We start from the raw sequence: 9,621 nt of genomic DNA, 5'->3' as shown, positions 1-9,621 counted from the left end.
TTCGAGGATTTCCAGTCAGGATTCCGAGTGCATCACAGTACAGAAACAGCACTGGTAAAAATTACGAATGATCTTCTACTTGCATCGGACCAAGGACTCATCTCTTTTCTTGTCTTGCTGGACCTCAGTGCCGCATTTGATACCATAGACCATTGTATCCTGTTGCAGAGACTAGAACATTTAATTGGTATCAAAGGAACTGCACTCAGCTGGTTTAAATCCTACCTATCGGACCGATCCCAGTTTGTGCTTGTAAACGGTGAATCCTCAAAGACCACCAATGTTGGTCACGGAGTCCCACAAGGTTCTGTACTTGGACCGATTTTATTTACCCTCTATATGCTTCCTTTGGGCGATCTTATCAGGAAACACCGCATAAACTTCCATTGTTATGCAGACGATACTCAACTGTATCTGTCGATCAAGCCAGAAGAGACGGACCAGTTAGTTAGACTCCAAGAATGTCTTGGAGACATCAAAACTTGGATGACCGGCAACTTCCTGACGCTAAACTCAGAAAAAACGGAAGTTATCCTGATAGGCCCAGAGCGCCTTCGAAGCCAGCTGTCGCGTGATACAGTTTTTATGGATGGAATTGCTCTGGTACCCAGCAGCACCGTCAGGAATCTGGGAGTTCTCTTCGACCAGGATATGACCTTCAACTCGCATATAAAGAAGACTTCAAGGACTGCCTATTTCCATCTACGTAACATATCAAAAATCAGGAACTTCCTGTCTCAAAGTGATGCAGAAAAATTAGTTCATGCGTTTGTCACTTCCAGACTGGACTACTGTAATTCTTTGTTATCAGGCTGCTCTTGTAAATCTCTTAAGCCTCTCCAGCTGATTCAGAATGCTGCAGCACGTGTATTAACAAGAACTAAGAAAAGGGATCATATCACTCCTGTATTAACTTCTCTGCACTGGCTCCCTGTTAAATCAAGAATAGATTTTAAGGTACTTCTCCTCACCTACAAGGCACTTGCTGGTGAGGCACCGTTGTATCTTCAAGAGCTTGTAACACCGTATTGCCCTACAAGGCAACTGCGCTCCATAGATGCTGGGTTACTTGTTGTTCCTATGGTTTTAAAAAGTAGGCTGGGGGCCAGAGCCTTCAGTTATCAAGCTCCTCTTTTGTGGAACCAGGTTCCACTTTCAGTCCGGGGGGCAGATTCGGTTAGCTCTTTTAAAGTAAAACTTAAAACGTTCCTCTTTGTTTCTGCCTATAGTTAGGGCTGGCTCAGGTTAGTCCGGACCAGCCCTTAGTTAAGCTGCTATAGGCTTAGAATGCCGGGGGAATTCTTAGGACACACCGAGCTCCTCTCTCACGCTCTCTTTCTACCATAATTCAAGTTTTATTAATGCACATGACTAATTCAGCTTCTTTCCGGGAGTTTTTTTTGTGCTTTCGCCCCTATCAGGTCTCCATAGATCGTGGTTCCTTCGGGACCCTGGTCCTGACACCTACCGTGGCCATGCTGACGCCTGCTGCTGCCATCATCATCATCATCATCATTATTTTAGATATTAATCATATTACTTTACTCATAAACCAACATTACCCTCTCCTAAAATCTCTGTGCTCTCCCTCCCCACAGGCTTCTGTAGATGGTGGTTCTATCTGATGGTGGTTCTATCTGATGGTGGTTGCCCCTGCAGTGGTCCTGCTGTGCGCCTGGCTTACTACTCACAATTACTTGAATCATTTCTGTCATAGGAATTGCATGTATTATACATTGTTCATTCTGTACACATGGCATCCATTGTAGTCTGTCCATCCCGGGAGTGGGATCCCTCCTCCAACGTTCTCCCTAAGGTTTCTTCCCTTTTTTCCCTCTTGTAAGGGTTTTTTCATTTTTTGGGGAGTTTTTCCTGTGCCGATGGTGGGTTTCGGGGCAGAGGATGTCGTATGTGTACAGACTGTAAAGCCCTCTGAGGCAAATTTGTAATTTGCGATTCTGGGCTATACAAAATAAAATGACTTGACTTGACTTGACTATTACTTATCACTTTGTTTAGTTATTAAATACTTTTTGATTTTTAAATTTGAGCAAGTTGACTCTTTTGATTCTTCGTTTTCAAAAACAAAGGAGTGGGGCCTCTATGCTAAATCTCTCTATGATAAACAGTTACGTTACTCTAACACTATGTTATTGTGTTGGGTTAATATAGTTTTGTAGAGTTGAATTGATATGAATGGTTTAATGACTTTCAACTACATTTTGTTAAGTTAGTTGAACTTAATTTAATTGAGTTCAAATTACATGTTTACATGTATAACCCATCACACACATGGGAGCAGTTAGGGGTTGGCTGTCTTTCTCAAGTACACTTCCACATGGGACATGGAGCAGCCAGGGTTCAAACCACCAACCCTGCAGTTCCCAGCGCACCCCCTGTACTCCATGCACACCTTTTTGTATCCCCCAAAACATTACAATGAACACCACAGGTGTTAAAACATGAACGGACTAACATCTGATCATAGTATTGACTATTTCATTTGCATAAGATGAAGATGCAAATATTTTGCTTACCTTTCTGTGTGACGAACACTGATAGTGATGCACTTGACTTCAGGGATTTCATCTTCTCTCCGTATCTAAATGGGGCTTGTTCTCTTGATGATTACCGGGATCTTGTGCAGAAATGCAAATGCAGAGTACACCTCCACATCCCCTCAGCCAAACTGAACCAACACAAATATTAAAACAAGAATGTGATGAGCTGATGCGGTGGGAGGTTGCAGTCAGTGAGGTGGACCAGGACACTCCTGCAGTGGGAGGGTGCAGTCAGTGAGGTGGACCAGGACACTCCTGCAGTGGGAGGGTGCAGTCAGTGAGGTGGACCAGGACACTCCTGCAGTGGGAGGGTGCAGTCAGTGAGGTGGACCAGGACACTCCTGCAGTGGGAGGGTGCAGTCAGTGAGGTGGACCAGGACACTCCTGCAGTGGGAGGGTGCAGTCAGTGAGGTGGACCAGGACACAGTGGGAGGGTGCAGTCAGTGAGGTGGACCAGGACACTCTTGCAGTGGGATGGTGCAGTCAGTGAGGTGGACCAGGACACTCTTGCAGTGGGAGGGTGTAATAGTTCATGCAAGTCCTACATGACTGAATCACGTTCACATTGGAAACATGAATTAATATCGTTCGAAATACATGTTGCACTAAAGTAAATGTAACAACCAGCCAACAGCATTTTTTTGAGTGTGGAAGCTAAACAAACATTTGTCATAAAAAAAAATCTCATTCCCCTCATTTTCTCTATAAAAGGTCATATTTCTTGACAATACTGCTCCTCCCATTTTCTGATGTACTCAATCCCACATCCTAAGAGCCCCAAACTGCCCCCTTTTTAAAACAAATCCCGTCACGGTCCGGCCTCACACTCCCTGCTGCTGTTTGTCACTTCACCAGGGACGCGTCTTTGTGTCTGATGCAGCTCCAAAGCAACACGATTAGAGGCGGCGTGGAGCAGCGAGATAAGACCGAGACGGACCGGCGGGGCCCCGTCGCTGCAGCTCCGCTCACATTAAGACTGTTGACGGGGGCCGGCCCACGTTAAGGGCTTTTGTCCTCCGCAGTGTACCAAGTGAAGAGACATTTGCACCTTTTCGGTCTTCTGGGATTGAAAAAGAGGTGCGAAACGAGGGAAGCATTCCTCGTGTGACTCGACGGACATTGTCCCTTCGTCCATGTGACCTTCAGCAGTCATTCCTAACGAGAAGGTTGAACAAAGTCCAGAGAGGAGGAAGAACCCACCACCTGTCACTCCATCTCAATGCGATGGCTAGAGCTCCCCCTCCCTCCACCACCCTAATTAGGGATTCCCAACAGGTGAGGCCAGATGACTTCTTGGTTCCCCATAAATGTCGGTTTTCCCAGCTCCGCACTGGTCTCAGGGACGACTACATCTAGTCAAGGTGCAGGACTGGGTGCTAAAGGAGAGTCATGGAGCTCCCACCCCATCAGCTCACCATGTGTGGCTGTATAATGTGCAATTCCCAGGTACGTCTGTTTTTGGAGTTTTTTGTTTTGTTTAAATATGCTCCTTAGCGGTGCTGTAGCCACTGCTGTTTTTGCCCCTTTGCAAATATATTTTACGCTGTTTTATTTAGTATTTTGATTATGAATCGTTAGTTTCTTTTCTTTTCCTTCGTAAACCAACTGGAATGAGTCCTACTCTCTACCAGTACAGGTGGGCTGGTCATGGGTCTATAGGTGGTGGCTCACTAGGTGGAGGGCTTCCTCATTCTTTGTTTATTTGGCATGTTTTATATTTGAGGTGTTCTAATTTGTGTCTTTTGCTTTGCCGTGTGACTTTTCCTTTCCGGTACCAGGTGGTGACCCCTCTCCCTTTCACTCCCCCACTCCTTTAGGCCTCCCTCATACAGTCACCCTGTGCTGGTAAAACACCTCAGTGTAGCGACATTTTTGGCATAGAGAAGATATTTTGTAATAAAAGCCTTCTTTTTAAACTGACTTCTTTACCAAACATGAAACTTACCTATAAATGAAACTGGACACCGTTTAAAACTAGAAATTCACCTCTCTGCTCCCTTCTTCTCAAGAAAAATAAACCTATTGATAAGTGGTATTTTCTGGTTGCCTCATTGTGGCCAGCTGCCCGGTCACATCAAGTTGGATGTTTCTGATGCAGGTGGTGGACTGGCTGGTGGGAATGGGAGCGGGTACGGGAAGGCGGCGAGGTGCAATGAAAAACACGTTTACGTAAAGACTCCATTCAATCTTCCATCCAGAGGTTCGATTGCTCGTGAACTGATTTCTCCATAATCCTGATTTCCTATCCGGTGATGTAGAGAAAGTAAGAACGGTGCAAGAGGAGAGCGACTGAGGAGACACTGGAACCATGAATCTAGAAACCATTACTGAGGCTTTAGACTACGTTTTGTGTGGCCTTTATTCGTCCATCCACTTGTGTTACAAAGCTGTTTTCCTTCGGCCCTCCAGTGGCCCGATCTCTCCGCGCTGTTGACGCTTCACTTGAGCATCTTTTTACTTTCCCCTTAATGTGCTTGTAGGAGTGCTCCTTCTTTCTTTCTCTGCCCGGGCCGAGTGTTTGTTTTCTGATGTTCCACTGGCAAAAGCTGGATGTGAAGCGCATTGGCTGAAAAGAACCATCCACACAGGTTGTGAACAATGAATATATTCAACTTACTCTTTACAAATAATTCAGCTTTTTATTTCGCTCAAGCAGTTCTTTGCCGCTTGGGAGCTAATTGACTGTTTGGCTGCATGAACCCTTGTTCATGCAGCCAAACAAAATCCTTCAACAGGAAAACCATTATTCAAGACTCTTCCCCGGAGTAGGTGCCCGACGCAGGCCAACACACCCACGGCCTTCGCTGCAGCCAAATGTGTAGTGGCTCACCCTTGGCGTGGACTCTAGTCCTGGTCCTCATGGCGGGGGGTTGAGTATGGCGAGAAAGTGGCACAACATCAAAAACCAAAAGGCCAATCTGTCTGTGTCCTTCGCGGCTTGCCAGGGATTAAAAAGGACCGACCCAGCGGCACGGCGACGGTTCCCATTCCTCCGCGCCAAGGCTGCAGGGGCGCGTCTACGCGGCCTGCTTTTTGACCCGGTACCCTGTGAAAGGATGAGTTTCCTCCCGAGCGCACCACAATGCTCCGGGAAGCAAGGGCCAGGGCGCGCGCCCGCTGCGATGTTAATTCGGTGACAAGCCGCCGTTCAGATGGCAGGTCCAAGCGGGCCGGATAAAGGGATTGTTGTGTTTGTGCTCCATTTGGTCGGGAAGGGGCCCCTCCGCCTGTCTCACTGCTCTCCTCAGGGCCCCAAACAGAGGAGCCTCTGTGAGCACAGCGGAGCACAACGCCGCTCGCAAGAGACTAAACAAAAGTGTCCTTCCTCGTCCCCACTTGGTGTCCCAGTCCAGCTTCTCCTACGACCTGAGTGGGTTTTGTGACGCATACACGGAAAAAAGGCCCATTGAATGTCCTGGAAAATAAGACTAATTAGTGCAACTTATTTTCTTAGCTTTGGTGACCCGTCCTATTGACACACAGGACATTATTAGGAAATTAGAACAATGAACATTTGCTTATGAGATTCCTTTACAACCTGGCAACCCAGAATCCGCTTTAATCCGTTGCTTGACGTAATTAAAAAGGCAATACAACCGTAACATTAGACAGTGAGGCCTAAAAGGTGGTGCTGACTAACCCTCCACGCTGGTGGAGAAGGTTTAGCACGCAGCGCATGCAACGTCCACCTTGCACATGAACACAGCAGAGTGAGTTCCCAGCATGCTTTGTGCCTCCCACGTCCCCCAAAGACTCTTCTTGGGATAGACAGTATTTAGTCACGCTCAGGTCTCAATGAATGGTTTCTGAGGAGGCGACACGCACATCTTCAGAGCATCCGTCAGATGTCTGCTAAGAGAAGACCGGAACAAACATGATGACGACGCAAAACACAACATTTTCACACCTTTTGACTGTATTACACGGCTAACACAGGGTTATACTTTATAATATTAACATTTCTGGGATAAATATTCTAAACGCGAGGTTCACCTTTTATACGGTGCAGAAACTTTAATTTCTGCACCGTTTAAGATATTAATAGTTAATTCTCTAACATTTCTTTGCCGCCTTTGTCACGCAGGGCATTGTCCCTTTGTCACTCAGGGACAATCTACATTTCAGTTTCAGCCGACCAGCGACAGTTCACATCACATCATTCTCGTCACGCAGTCTGCCTCTGCTAATCCGAACATTATTCACCGGTTAGTTTTAATGTTATTCTAAACACACGTCCCGATGGGTAATGTTGATGCTTTCATTGTGTGAGAAGAGTACAAAGTGCAGACTTGCTGCTAGACTCGATTATTTCACTGCCTTCCACAGCGACGGATGTAATAAATACAGAAGGATTGATCATCTTTTCAAACCGCGGACTCTTTGAATACGCTGCAGCCCGTGATGGAAAGGCCTGTGATTCGGTTTGATCACTGAATCCTGGTTGGGTCTCATCAGGTCCGCTGCGTCCTTCCCCCAAATCGTCCCGCTCCCACCACGCCATCCTTTTCACTGCTATCCGTGCAACAGTTGTCAAAACACTGCTCCATCTGTGGAGCCACGTGGTGCGTTGTGTTCTCTACCTTTCAGACGCCGCAACCTTTAATAAAGGTTTAAAAACAGAAGATATCCATCCGGGTCCCCTGGGGGCAGGATAAGGGACATTGGTGTGTTTGTCCTCTGCGTGTAAAATGGACATTTAAGACTCAAACAGATGTTGGAGAGGTGTATGTGTGAAAGAGTGCCAGACGTCACTAATCCTTTTACAGGAGGAGAGGAGCCTGCAGGGTTTATCATCGAGACACTTCAGCTGGGCGACATCCGCCGCCGTGCAGAGAAAGATGCTCTCACGAGGACCGGAGAACTGCCTCTGGATGGATGCAAACCAGAGAAGATATGTGAAATAAGAAGAGATTAGCGCTTTGTGTTATTTATAGCTGCTCCAATTCGTGCTGCTTATTATTCTAACCCGTCGCTCTTCAAAACCTTATGAACCCATTTGAAAAATCAAAATCATTTTGGATTATCTGTCCGTATTCAGCAGAACCTGCAATTAGTGCTTTATTTAATCAGGAGAGCTTCTACAGGAAGTACCGGCCTAGTAACTCAAGATGTTGTACTCTTCTGTTAAAAGACTGGAAGCTTGTTGAACTTTGAAATACAACAAAACACTTTAAAAAAAATAAAAAGAACAGAACTCCCCAAACACCAGAAAGAAGTAGAGGAATGTAGGTGGTCCCGCTCGGTGAGGTCATGGCTCTGCACTGTGGAGCTGCAGGGACAGCGGCGCTCTGTAGTCCCGACAATGGCTCCGCTCTGCGAGTCAGAAGTAGCAGAAGGGCCGCCAGCTGAAAGCTGTGGGAAGTTCAGGAGTGTGCACTCCAAGGGAGGAATTACGCAGAGGAGAGATTTTAGTGGGAGGAGGAGGAGGAGGAGGGGGGGGGGGGGGGTGCTTTAGAGGAACTTATTGTCAGCTCTGCCAGTGGGAGGCGTGAAGGGCTCTGCTGGCATCGGACAGCCTCACTGCTCCTCAGGGCCTCAGCAGCAAGACGGCCAAGAAGGTAAAGAGTGTGTGTGTGTGTGTGTGTGTCTCTGAGTGCTTTGTTAAGAGGCTGAGGCTGCAGGTACTGTACAGGAGGTGGTGTTTGGGTTTGGGGAGATGTTCAGTCCCTCTGCTCTCACCGTACAATGTGTGTGGGACCACCCACAGAGACCTGACCGTGTGTGTGTGTGTGTGTGTGTGTGTGTGTGTGTCCATCTCTCAACAGCTCAGTCTCAGGTCTCTACTGGCAATTTGAGAAGTTAAAATATTTATACACATAATGTTATGATAAAGTACATATAGTTACATTGACTCTTCAGGACCTTTTGACTTCCGTATGAGTGACTTTTAAAAAGGAAAGAAGATAATATGGCTTAACATTGCATCCCATAGTCGTACCCAGAATGCACTTTGTTTCTGAAAAATTGAATATGTATTTTGTAAAAGTTCATTCGAAAGGCTGACTAATAACCAGTTATAAAAGCTTTAGATGTTTTGAATTGTCAAGCTTAATATTCACCAGTGTAAAAAAACAAAACGTGTAGGTGCACAATTACAGATGGAGGACAGATCTGGAGGGGAAAACATTGTTTGAAGCTTTCTTTTTCTCCGTCTCTACATGTCTTGTTGTGGATTCATTTGACCTCAACAGTCTCCACAGATTTGGGAACTGAAGTCATTGCGATCATTACATTACAGGTCATTTAGCAGACACTTTTATCCAAAGCGACTTACATTACACTTTAAACCCATGGCTTTTTCACATTTTTGCCCGGGGAGCAATTAGGGGTCTTGCTCAGGGACACTTCGACATGGAACATGGGGCAGCCTGGACTCGACTTTTCAGTAAACAGAATAAATAAGATTTCTGATACAAAGTAATTGGATAAATAACTGAACTGGATCTTGAGAAGAGAATAAATGGATGAACCAACCAATTCACTATGACGCATTTAACTTCCAATGTGTAGGTTTTGGCAGCATCTAGTGGCGAGATAGAGCTTTGTTTCATCCGTTCTGGGTTACCGTAGCAACGCGGCGGTGCATCACAGCGGACAAACTCCACAATATGAAGTCCATTCCAACCTAGTTTAGAAAATTTAATAACATTACCAGCATTAGCATTAGCAGCATGAGGAAAATATCAGACCTTTGTAACTGAAACATGACTCTTTAAACCTTCTAAAAAAAGACGTCCGTGTTTTTAAGGCTTTTCAAGAATGCATAATGACAGATTTAAGCCTCATGCATTTCATAGAGGATGAAGCTGAACAATCTTGTACAACTGGTACAATGAGCACACTGGTGGTTTCAGTATACAAAGACTAGTTATTAAAAAGGAAATATTGTGTGTTACACACGTTGAATCGGTGTGCTGCGCTTCTTCCTTCCTTGCTATTTTTAACATGTTGGTTTGCACTGATGGGAGGCCTGTTATTGTTGTTGTCCACTGAAACACAAACGAATGAAGGTAAAGTGGGGAAAGAAGAAACTCAATCAACAACTGCACAGAGCGCTCCA

The sequence above is a fragment of the Gasterosteus aculeatus genome, chromosome X (assembly GCF_964276395.1).
Source record: "Gasterosteus aculeatus chromosome X, fGasAcu3.hap1.1, whole genome shotgun sequence".
Lineage (NCBI taxonomy): Eukaryota > Metazoa > Chordata > Actinopteri > Perciformes > Gasterosteidae > Gasterosteus > Gasterosteus aculeatus.
The sequence above is the reverse complement of the archived record's forward strand: the minus strand, read 5'-3'. Positions refer to the sequence as shown.